The following is a 12,075-nucleotide window of genomic DNA, read 5'->3' as shown; positions in this document are numbered from 1 at the left end:
AACTAAAAAATAGGCAGAAGACATGAATAGACATTTCTCCAAAGAAGACATACAGATGGCCAACAGACACATGAAAAGATGCTCAGCATCACTTACCATCAGGGAAATGCAAATCAAAACTACAATGAGATATCACTTCACACCTGTCAGAACGGTTAAAACCAACAACACAAGAAACACCAGGTGTTGACGAGGATGTGGAGAAAAAGGAACCCTCATTCACTGTTGGTAGGAATGCAAACAGATGCAGCCACTGTGGAAAACATTACAGAGGTTCTTCAAAAGGTCAAAAATAGAACTACCTTATGATCTAGCAATTGCGCTACTGGGTATTTGACCAAAGAATACAAGAATTCTAATTCGAAGAGATACATGCACCCCAATGTTTATAGCAGCATTATTTACAATAGCCAAGATACGGAAGCAGCCCAAGCGTCCATCACTGATGAATGGATAAAGAAGATGTGGTATGTGTGTATATATATATATATTATTCAGCCATAAAAAAGAATGACTCTTGCCATTTGCCACAACATGGATGTACCTGGAGGGTATAAAGTTAAGCAAAATAAGTCAGTCAGAGAAAGACAAATACCATATGATTTTATCCATATGTGGAATTTAAGAGACAAAACAAACAAGCAATGGGGAAAAAATAAGACAGAGAGAGACAAACCAAGAAACAGACTATTTTTTAAAAAAAGATTTTATCTATTTATTTGACAGAGAGAGACACAGCGAAAGAGGGAACATAAGCGGGGGGAGCGGCAGACGGAGAGGGAGAAGCAGGCTTCCCGCTGAGCAGGGAGCCCGATGCGGGGCTCGATCCCAGGACTCTGGGGTCATGACCCGAGTTGAAGGCAGGTGCTTAACAACTGAGCCACCCAGGCGCCCCCAGACTCTTAACTACAGAGAACACACTGATGGTTACCAGAGGGGAGGTGGGCGGGGGGATGGGCAAACTGGGTGACAGAGATTAAGGAGCACACTCCTTGTGATGAGTAGCAGGTAATATATGGAAGTGAGTTACTATATTGTACACCTGAAACTAATGTGACCCTGTATGTTAACTAACTGGAATTAAAATAAGAACCTAAAATTTAAAAAATAATAAAATAAAAGTGAGTAGAAGATATTCCTTCTCTCAAAAGTCCTTTGACCACTCTGCTTCATTGCTCTGCTAGCCCCCAAATCCTCTTGTTTTGTGCAAAGGCAGGTGGTATAGCACTTAGGAGCATGGAAGCCAACTCTAGAGTTCATGTTCTCGCCTAACCCTCCTCGGCTGTAAACCTTAGGTAAGCCACTTCATCTCTCTGTGTCTTAGTCTTCTCATCTGTAAAATGGAGGTAACAACCCCCCAGGTCATGGAGTAGCTGTGAGCATAAAAGAAAATATACAAGCCAAGCGGTGCATTGAAAGATGTTTGCCACCATTAGTCATGAAGGAAATGCAAATCTGAACCACGATGAGATACCCCTTCACGCCCGCTAGGATGGCTAGCATGAAAAATTCAGATAATAACAAGTGTTGGGGAGGATGTAAAGAAATCAGAACCCTCCACTTACATTACAGCAGAAATGCCAAATGGTGCAGCTGTTTTGGCAGTTCTTGAATGCCTAAATATAGTTTCCCGATGACTCAGCAGTTCCACTCCGGGAGAAAGGAAAACGTATGTCCACACAAAAACTTGTACCTAAATATTCACAGCAGCACTATTCTAACAGCCAAAAGGTAGAATGGATCAATTGACGAATGGATAAATAAAAGGCTATATACCCATGTCATAGAATATTATTTAGCCACAAAAAGGAATGAAGTACTGATAATTGCCAGTCGCAAAAGACCACGTGCTACATGACTTTGTCCATGTGCAATGCCCAGAATAAAGCAATCTATAGGAAACACATTAGTGGTGGTTAGGGCTGAGGGTCACGGTGAGGGTAGGGTGTGGATAGCCAAAGGAAATGGGGTTTCTTTTTGAAGTGATGAAAATGTTCTAAAATTGACGGTGGTGACATTTGCACATATCTGTGAATATTCTAAAAACAATTGAATTGGGGCACCTGGGTGGCTCAGTTGGTTAAGCATTTGCCTTGATGATCAAGGTCATGATTCCAGGGTCCTGGGATCCAGTCCCTGCATTGGGCTCCCTGCTCAGCGGGGAGCCCGCTTCTCCCTCTCCCTCTCCCTCTGCCACTCCCCCCGCTTGTCCTCTCTCTCTCTCATCAAGTAAATAAACAAAATCTTAAAAAAAATTGAATTGTATACTTTAAGTGACTGAATTGTATGATAGATACATTATATCTTAGTAAAGCTGTGTTTAAAAAACAAAAACAAAAACAAAAACCAGAAGATTTATAACCATGCCTAGCATGTAGGAAAGTTCAAGGTCCAGAGAGGAACAGATGGCACGTTTAAATGAGTTGTTAAGGAGAGATTAATTAAAGGTGTCTATTCACAAAGGTGTAGGCAGGGTTAGGGGAAACTAACAGGGCGGAATGCCCCATGGGCAAGGGAAGGGAATCCAGAGAGTGGGGTACAATAGGAGAGGGTGCACGAGAGAAAGCAGCCACTGCCTACCCACCTGGAGTAGGGAGAAATCAGGAGAATGAATGCTTCCTGGTAATCACTCCTCATCTACTGGGACTCCCCATCATCAGAACCCAAGGGGAAGCCTGAGCCGCCCGCTGAGGAGCCATAGATGTCGTCCATACATTTGAGCCCCCTGGGCAGAGACCATTATTATGTGGACCAGCAACCCCACCCTATGGCCAATCTTCTAGGGCCAGCTTTTCCTACTTAATGGTCTAACGTATTTTTTAAAGACTATTTGCTTGCTGAGATTTGGGTGTTTTTATGTAGCAAAATATTTGCAGCCTTTGGCAAAGATGCCCCACAAACATTTAGGAAAACTAAAACATCAGAATGTTTCTCCCAGGCTCTCCACAGCCAGTGGGAATGGGTGGGTAGAGACCAACAGGGCTGACTTATGGGGTGGCACCCTCGTCTTACAGCCCAGTGCCGGAAGTAACAACAGTGAACGTTGAAAGGAGATGGATTCTCAGTTTCCTTTCTAGTAAGCATATCTGCAGCAGCCAGTATTTATTCCTCCAGAAGTTAGTTCCTCCTGGAGGTGTGGCTCCCTCCTAATAAACTGGTGAATCCATATTTGGATTAAGGTCTGAGCAGAAAGGGAGTATGGCTACCTGCTATGGGCTGAATTGTAGCTTCCCCACCCCCAAATCCATATGGTGAAGTCCTAACCCCCAGTACTTCAGAATGTAATTAATTCGGAGATAGGGCCTTTAAAGAAGTAATTAAAGTAAAATGAGGTCATTAGGGCAGGCCCTAACCCATTATGATTTATGTCTTTGTGAGAAGAGATAAGAACACAGACAGACACAGAGGAAAGACCATGTGAGGACACAGAGGGAAGGATGCCATCTGCAAGCCAAGGAGAGAGGCCTCAGAAGAAACCAACTCTGCTGACACCATCTTGGACTTTCAGCTTCCGGAATTGAAAATAAATTTCTGTTTAAGTGACCTAGTCCATGATGCTTTGTTATGGCAGCCCTAGCGAACTAATACGCTCCCCATTCCAGAATGTTGTCCCACTTTCTCCTCCAACTCAGGCCCTCCTTCCCTTTAGAAAGCTGAGAATAAAGCTACTCGAGTCCTGCTTGGGGTTTTGCTTCCCAGTTCTGCCCTATTGTTTACTCCTAGGATGAGTGTGTGGGGCGCTGTACCAATATTCTAATTCCAATATACATCCTGTTCCATAAAATTTAGGAGTATAAGCAACATAATATTTCATTTTATTTCTCTACAACAGATTTAATCTGCTCTGAACCTCATCCCTCCTTAGTTGACTAGAAACTCAATCTCAGTCACAGGTAGGGCACCCCTTTCCAGATTTGTGCAAAGATCCTGGGGGTCTTATAGAGTCTACAATATTTAGGGGAAGGCCTTCTGATCTGATCTTCAGTTACTCTGGTCTGTTGACCTTCTCATTTCCCAGACTTGTGTGAACTCTTAAAGGGGGCAGTTGCATTGCTTTCATACTAGGCTTGGCATGGTGGTGGTTGTGGGGGGTGGGGAGTGGTGGGGGTGTCTTTGCAATACCCTTTCCAGTCTGGAAGAAACAAGCCCTCAGAATTCTTCCCCTTTGGCTGCCTCTGCCTCTTCTCCTCCAACCCTGGCCTCAATAACCCTCCACCTCCAGCAATAGTCATCAACGTTCTCTTCCTGGAAAAGGTTGCTTCACCCTCCCTCAAAAGATCCCCAAGGAAGGGGAACATAAAGGACTGGTTAACTTGGTGGGAATTTGCAGGAACATCTATAGCAATAAAAACAGAACATAAATTAGCATCGCCCGGCTTTGTTTTGATGAGCATAAGGAAACTACCACACTCCTTTCACTCACAGAGCCATATTTTAATCATGGTACAGCAGGAATTCTGTCATGGAAGGAGCTAGCATAGGATTCAGCCGGCATTTCCTCTAAGTTCAGATTCCTGTGGGGGACAAAAGGCAGCTATGAAGGACGGCTGCTGGGTGACATTCCTTTCCACACCCAAGAGCCTCAAGCTTCCCCCTCCGCCCACCAGGGGAGCTAAGTCAGCACAATTAGATTTAGTCTTTGCCTCAGGTTTCATAACAGAGCAAAACTGAGAACTCTCCCTGCCCGCCCACAGTGACTGGGAACAGCCCTGTGACAGCTTCTACACATCCATCCCCCCTCCTGCCAACACCTCTGCACCCTGTGTGGAGATGGATAGCGGGAAAAGTCAGAAACTCCAGTTCCAGGTGCAGAGTGGCTACTTTCTGAGAAATGATTAGGATCCCAGAGAGAAGCTGCATTCAGACTCTGAGTATCTAAATAAAAAGTGTGAGCCTGCCATCGTGGTGCCGGAGCAGGGAGTGATGCAGGTGGCAGTGGGGCGCACCAGGAGCAGGGAGGGCCTGCGGACTCGCTCAGCCCCCGTGTGCCTTTGATGGACAATGCCTTCATTCCAGTGGCTGCTAGAAATCCAGCCTCCTGCAGGAAGCCTTCTGGGCCTGCTAGAAAATGTAGCTTTTCCCCTCCTACCTGCCTTCAATTGCTACCTGTAAGACACACACACACACACACACACACACACACACACACACACACACACACACACACACACACACACACACACACACACGGTGTGATGTTTCATTCTGTTGTTTGGAAGCTTGCTCCTTTGGCCCCCTGCAGAGGTTCCAGGATGCCTGCCCCCTGTCCCCTCACTCTCTCAGTGCTCACCCTGAGGATTTGCCACTTGGGAACTGGCATATCAGGTAGTTGCTTGGGGTGATGGTGTCAGTTTTCCTCTTCAGAGTAACCAAGCAGCTTTCCTGATGGACAATGGTTTGGAAAATGCAACAACGAGCAAGAGAAAGTGGTTGTCCTCAGCCTCACAGATAGATTTAGACAACCGGTGGGAAAGTCTACAGGAAGCCATGATTAAGTGTGATAGCAAACTGTGATTTCACAAAGACGATCATTTAAAGGGGGCCTTGAAAGATGAGCAAGAGTTCAACAGGGGTAGAAGTGGGGATTGGGCATTCCAGGCAAAGGAAACAGGTTGGTCAAAGATCTCTACTCTTGCTTTATTTTCTTCCAGCATTAAGTACCATCTGCAGTTATATTCTTATGTAGCCTCTAATTGTTTACTTCCTGCCCCCCCATGAATCTAACTCTCTCAGTGCAGGCAGCATGTCTGTCCCACTTGTTGCTGTGTCCTAAGTGCCCGGAAACATTCCTGGCACATTGTGGGCATGCGTGCATATTTGTAGAACGAACGAATCCATGGGCAGTCCAAATGAAAGGGAGAAGAGGAATTCTACAAGCTCCACAAATATGTATGTGGTTTCATTTCATCCTTAACAATATCACTCCCCCAAAAAGACATCATTATCTGCACTTTGCAAATAAGGAAACCGAGGTGAGACAAATGTAAGCATCTTTCCAAAGATCCTACATCCAGAAAAAAGCAAGGCTTGGATTAAAGCCTAGGCCATCAGGTTCCAAAGTCTGTACTATACCAGGAAAAGGGTAATAAATGAAGTAAAACTGTGGGAAGGGAAGTGGAGGGGAGAACTCATGCTCAGGAGGCACTGCACTGATAAACCAGACCAGACCTGGCCAGACGGAAAGGGAGAAATCCCTGTGCAGATTCCTCTCCATTCCAGCAGCTGGTCCTGACTTCTCTCCTGCCTGGAGCCAATCACATGGGGATGACAGAAAAAACACACGTGGCTTTGGCTGTTTCAATTACTGTTTAACTTTGGGAGAACTACCTAAACTGTCTGAGCATCTGTTCGCCCCCTCAAAACGGTGATAAATACTAGCTTTAAGTTTGTCATGAGATGGTGTAGGTAAGGCACCCAGGACAGTTCTTGGCCCATAGTAGGTGTTCAGTCAATATAAATTCACTTAGCTTTTCCCAGGGCCTCCTGATGTCATTTGACCTGGGCAATACTGTTCCTGAGAAGACCAAAGAAAGAGGAGGAAGTGTTAAGAAGACATCTGCCCTGGCACAGGTGCTGTAATGGACAGTGTCAGGAAGGAAGTGAGGGACAAGCTGGGCCTGGGAGAGGTGGACGGACAACAGGCCAGGGAGGTACGCAGCAGGGAAAACTTCCCTCTCTGTGACGCACACTCTGGCCCCTCTTAGATGAGGGTTCAGACAGGCACCCAGAATTCTGAATCTATGGCCAGTCTTTTCACTGCTGAAAAGGTGTTGCCAGAGCGTGGTAAAGGGGAGCCAGGGTCCTGGGATCGAGCCCCGCATTGGGCTCCCTGCTCAGCCCAGAGCCCACTTCTCCCTCTCCCTCTGCCCGCCACTCCCCCTGCTTGTGCTCTCTCTCTCCCTCTCTCTGTCAAATAAATAAATAAAATCTTAAAGAAGAAGAAGAAGAAGAAGAAGAAAGAAAGTAAGACAGACCGACAGACAGACCTGGGTCCCTGGGTCTCCAGCTCACAGTGCAGGACCGCAGCAGCGTAGAGGCAGCCAGAGGGATGAGGAAGAGCTGCTACTGCCCTTGTTTACAGCGCCCTCTGGTGTTCAGAACTCCTAAAAATTCAAGCTGCTTCATCCTTAGGAGCTGAAAATTAGAGTAAAATCCCCACAGCTATCTTCTGAAGCATTCTCTCTCAAAATCTCTTCTTCATTTACTTGAAAAGAATGAGTCTTATAAGCAAGAATAATCTAAAATAACAGTTGATGCCCCACGATTTTCCTTTGTTTTTGTTTAGCTTTGTAATGTGGAAGGGAAGGTCTTTAATACAAGACTGAGTATCATGTGCCAGTGTTCTAAGTGTCCAGCATGGATTAAGTAACTTAGCTATTTTAACAACTCTAGAGAAAGGTATTACTATTATCACGCCCATTTTATAGACTGGCAACTGAGGCACAAAGAATTGAAAGAATCTGCCCAAATATCACACAGCTATAAAGTAGCAAAACAGGGGTACCTGGGTGGCTCAGTCAGTTAAGCGTCCAACTCTTGATCTCAGCTCAGGTCTTGATCTCAGGGTTGTGAGTTCAAGCCCCATATTGGACTCCATGCCGAGTGTGGAGCCTACTTAAAAAAAAAAAAAAGTAGCAAAGCAAAGATTTAAACCCAGGCAGCTTTGCTACCATGCCCATGATTTTAACCACTGTTAGGCCACTTTTCCATATAGGTGTGTGTTTCAAGAAAATATATCTTAATTTTTATTTGGCCTGATATTAAAAATTTAATTTCTCTGTGTAAAGCTTGGTGGACCAAGAAGAAAGAGAGCAGCAAAGAAGTTAAAAATACGCCTTCAATAATCCTCTGCTATATGAGACATTAAGCTTTCCAGAAGCATAAACTCCCTTTTAGAATGTCATGCGATCCAGAAGGATGGCATACAAAACAATTAGTGTTTGTTTATAATAACCTCCCCCCAAGAAAATATTATAATCCTCTCAGTCCTTTTAAGAACTCAACAATTCACCAGATCTCCCTTTAAGAAGAGTAATAATTATGGCTACTATTTGTTGCTTGCTTTTCATTTTAGAGAAGTAATTATCTACGGACAGTCCCTGACATACAGTGGTCTGACTTACAATTTTTCAGTTACTATGGGTGTGAAAGCCATACATGTTCAGTAAAAACCATACTTCTAATTTTGAATTTTGATCTTTTCCTGAACTACTGATTGATGGTAGGATACCTAGTCGTGACACTGGGTGGTGGCAGCCACACGATCAGAAGGGTAAACAGCCCATACACTTATGGACCATTCTGTACCCACACAACCATGCTGCTCTTCGGTACAGTATTCAGTTACATGAGACATCCAGCACTTTATTATAAAATAGGCTTTCTGTCAGGTGATTTTGCCAACTGTAGGCTAATATAAGTGTTCTGAGCATATTTAAGATAGGCTAGGCTATGGTAGGTTAGGTGTACTAAATGCATTTTCAATTTACAGTATTTTCAACTTATGATGGGTTTACCTGGATACAACCCCATTCTAAGTCAGGGAAGATCTGTAGTGAAAAACAATGTAAGTTTTGGGATCACACTACCTGGGTTCAGATCCTAGCTGTGTTACTGACTAAGCAAGTCACTTCATATCTCCAAACTCCAAATTCCTTCACAAAACAAAAGGGAAGGGACGCCTGGGTGGCTCAGTAGGTTAAGCGCCTGCCTTTGGCTCGGGTCATGATCCCAGGGTTCTGGGATCGAGTCCAACGTCATCTCTCTGCTCAGTGGGAGACTGCTTCTCCCTCTCCCTCTGCCTGCCGCTCCCCCCGCTTGCACTCTCTCACTCTCTCGCTGTCAAATAAATAAAATCTTTAAAAAACAACAACAGGGAAAATAATGGTGCCTATACTTCAAACAGGTGTATGAGAATTAACTGATTTAATACACAAAAAGAGCTTAGAAGAGTTTTGGCACATAGTAAGTGCTCCAAAAAAAGTGTGACCTTGTAGTATAATGTGCCAGGCACCGTGCTAAGCAGATTACAAACAAAACCCCCTTTTAATGCAAATGTCCCTTTATAGAAACTGCTGGTTATGATTATTCATGCAGAAAACAATCTAGGAGGAAACATACCAAGGTATTAATAAGTTATCACCAAGTAGGTATAGTTTTGATTTTGTATTGTTTTACACTGTTTTACCTATTTTTGCTGAATGCACAGGGGTTGTTTTTTAGTAAGACCAAAAGTACTACACTTTTCAGGAAAAAAAGAAAAGAAAAATTATCGAAGGAACAAAGAATAATTTGGAACTACGAAGTCTCGGAGAGGACATGGTAGATGTCTTCAAATAGAGGATTAACAAGTGGAAGAAAGGCTTGTACTGTGTAACGCGGAAACTGAACTAGGACTGATAGATGGAAGCTTCACAAACTCTTGTGTTTTTTCACTGGAGGTGATTAGAAAAACTACAGTGAGAAGTACCTCTTCCTTGAAAGCATTCACATAGAGGCTGGAGACTGCCTCTCAGAGATCGAGAGATGACACACTGGTCAAGTGGCAGTCTGGATCACAAGACCTCTGAGTTCCCAACCAACTGGGGATCTGGATTCATTACCTAATTGTACCTTGAAACACAGCAGAACAGATAAAAGGCAGGTGGTCACCAGCTTTCAGAGAGTTAAAGTCTGTTTTCTTGCCAATTATTTTTCTGCTACAGTTTCCATTAAATGGTATGAAAAGACCCTTGTCCTCCCTCCTTCTTATGGATCCAGTGTGGACTGCAGGGGACGGTACATCAGTGCTCGCTCCCCACTGTCATCAATGGCCAGGCATTGACCCTGAAGTACAGCCCCTACGCTGGATCCTGCAGAGAACAGAAAAAAGAAGGGGCAAAGTCTCTGGACTTCAGGACTCTGTGATCCCATTTTTGTCCTCTGTATCAGTTAGGAATTGCTAATAATAGAGGCCTGGCCTCAGAGGCTTAAACAAATTAGGGATTTAGGTTTTCACCTAAAAGAGCAAAGAGAGGCCACGTAGGACTGGTATGGCACCTCCAGAATGTGACCAGAGAACTAGGCCACTCTCTTTCTGCTCCACCATCTTCGGGGCAAAATGCCACCCTCAAGAGCTTCAGCCATCACTTCTGTGTTCCAGGTGGGAAAAAGGGAAGAGTAAGAGGCAAAGGGGCGTTCCTCTCACTCTCAAAAAGCTCTCCTCACGGGGGGGCCTGGGTGGCTCAGTCGGTTAAGCATCTGCTTTTGGCTCAGGTCATGATCCCAGGGTCTTGGCATTGAGCCTCCCCCCTCCCCGCCACCCCGTGGGCTTTCCTGCTTAGCAGGGAGCCTGCTTCTCCCTCTCCCTCTGCCCCTCCCCCTGCTCATGCTCTAATAAATAAACATTTTTTTAAAGATTTTATTTATTTATTTGACAGAGACACAGCGAGAGAGGGAACACAAGCAGGGAATGGGAGAGGGAGAAGCAGGCTTCCCGCTGAGCAGGGAGCCCGACGCAGGGCTCGATCCCAGGACCCCGGGACCACAACCAGAGCCGAAGGTAGACGCTTAACGAATGAGCCACCCAGGTGCCCCAAATAAATAAAAATCTTAAAGAAAAAAAAAAGAGCTTTCCTCAAATGAGCAATGGTGAGTGCTCGTCTCCCTGGCCACACCTGCAAGGGGGACTGGGAAATGGTTTTAGCTGGGCACTCTGTCACCCCAGTAAAATTCAGAGTCCTGTTACTAGGAAGGAGAAGGGGACTACAGAGCAAACAGCAGCCTCTTCCACTTCCTCTCATGCCCCTCTGTCAGCACAGCGGGATTCTTCCCTATTTTATAAAGAGGAGAAGGCTGAAAAGGGGCAGGGGGACCCATGCTGAGCCCCGGTAGGTCAGTGGTGACATCAGTCTCAGCATGCCACTCAGGACCGGCTTTGAAAAATGACGGAGAACGCAAAAAGCAGAAGCATCTGCGGGCAAACACCAGCTGTGGGCCCAGGGCCATCGCTCTGCAGGGAGCCCCACTGGAGACTGCAGAGGGCAGGCAGGACGAGGACTGCAGGACACTGGTCTACATGTCACTCCCTGGGCTGGCAAGAGGTAGACAGCGTTGGCCCTGGCTCAGTTGGGAGAACAGATGGGCAGGAATTCAGGGCAGCTTCCAAGTCAGCCAAGCGGCAAACTGCCTTCCTTCCCTGTCAGCCGCAGCTCGGTCCCACCTGGTCACAGCCAGCTGCAGGGGCCCAAGACTGAAAACCACGCCCGCGTGGCCAGGAGCAGCCCTGGAATGTGTCATCCCTCGCCTGATGCGAGGGGCTGTCATGAGGACAAGCAAGTGCAGCTGTCTGTCCCAGCAGCGGGCGGGTTTCTCTTTGTGGGGCCAACAAGCCCTGACTCCTTTGTGGAGCACAGGACCCTCGCTTTTGAGAGGGCCAGCCTGGGGCTCTGTTCTCATGCCCTTGCCTCCCACAGAAATAATGGCGTTGTGGCCAGAGAGGTGAGCAGAGGCGACTCCTTCCCACATCTGAAGAAAGCAGAGTCCTCACAGAAGGGAAACAGAAACAAAGCAAACTTGATGAGGAGACAGAACCACGTGTTCAGTTTCAGAAACAGGACAGAGAATGCCGAGAATTTTATTGCAACTCTGACTAGAGCAAATGGTACAGGAGGAAGAACTGTTAAGCTTTTAGACAGAAACACACTTTCCTCTGTCAGCCGAATGTGGTGAGGTTCACGAGGGTGGGAGTGGACGGGCCCAGAGGGAAGGAGAGAGCTCTCCTCTCTTCCGCCTTCCACAGATTACATCAATTTTGGATTATCTGTGTATGTACTCCCAATTTACTGACTCTAATGAAAAGCTGACTGCAATTTGTTTAGAATTCTATTTAGCTAGACTTCCAGAAAAGTTTTAAATGAGAAGTTTGGAGTAGAAAACTGATAATAAAGATCACTACCGTAAGTCTTTGAAGACAGAGAAATTGGGGAAGAGACTGGAAGGACGGGGGTGGAAGGAGGGGCAGGCTAGCTGTGAAGGCCGCGCCCCCTCGGAGGATGCTCCCTGAAAGATGAAGTCGATGCATTGCCATCCCTCTCC

The sequence above is a fragment of the Zalophus californianus genome, chromosome 10 (genome assembly GCF_009762305.2).
Source record: "Zalophus californianus isolate mZalCal1 chromosome 10, mZalCal1.pri.v2, whole genome shotgun sequence".
In the NCBI taxonomy this organism is placed as follows: domain Eukaryota; kingdom Metazoa; phylum Chordata; class Mammalia; order Carnivora; family Otariidae; genus Zalophus; species Zalophus californianus.
The sequence above is the reverse complement of the archived record's forward strand: the minus strand, read 5'-3'. Positions refer to the sequence as shown.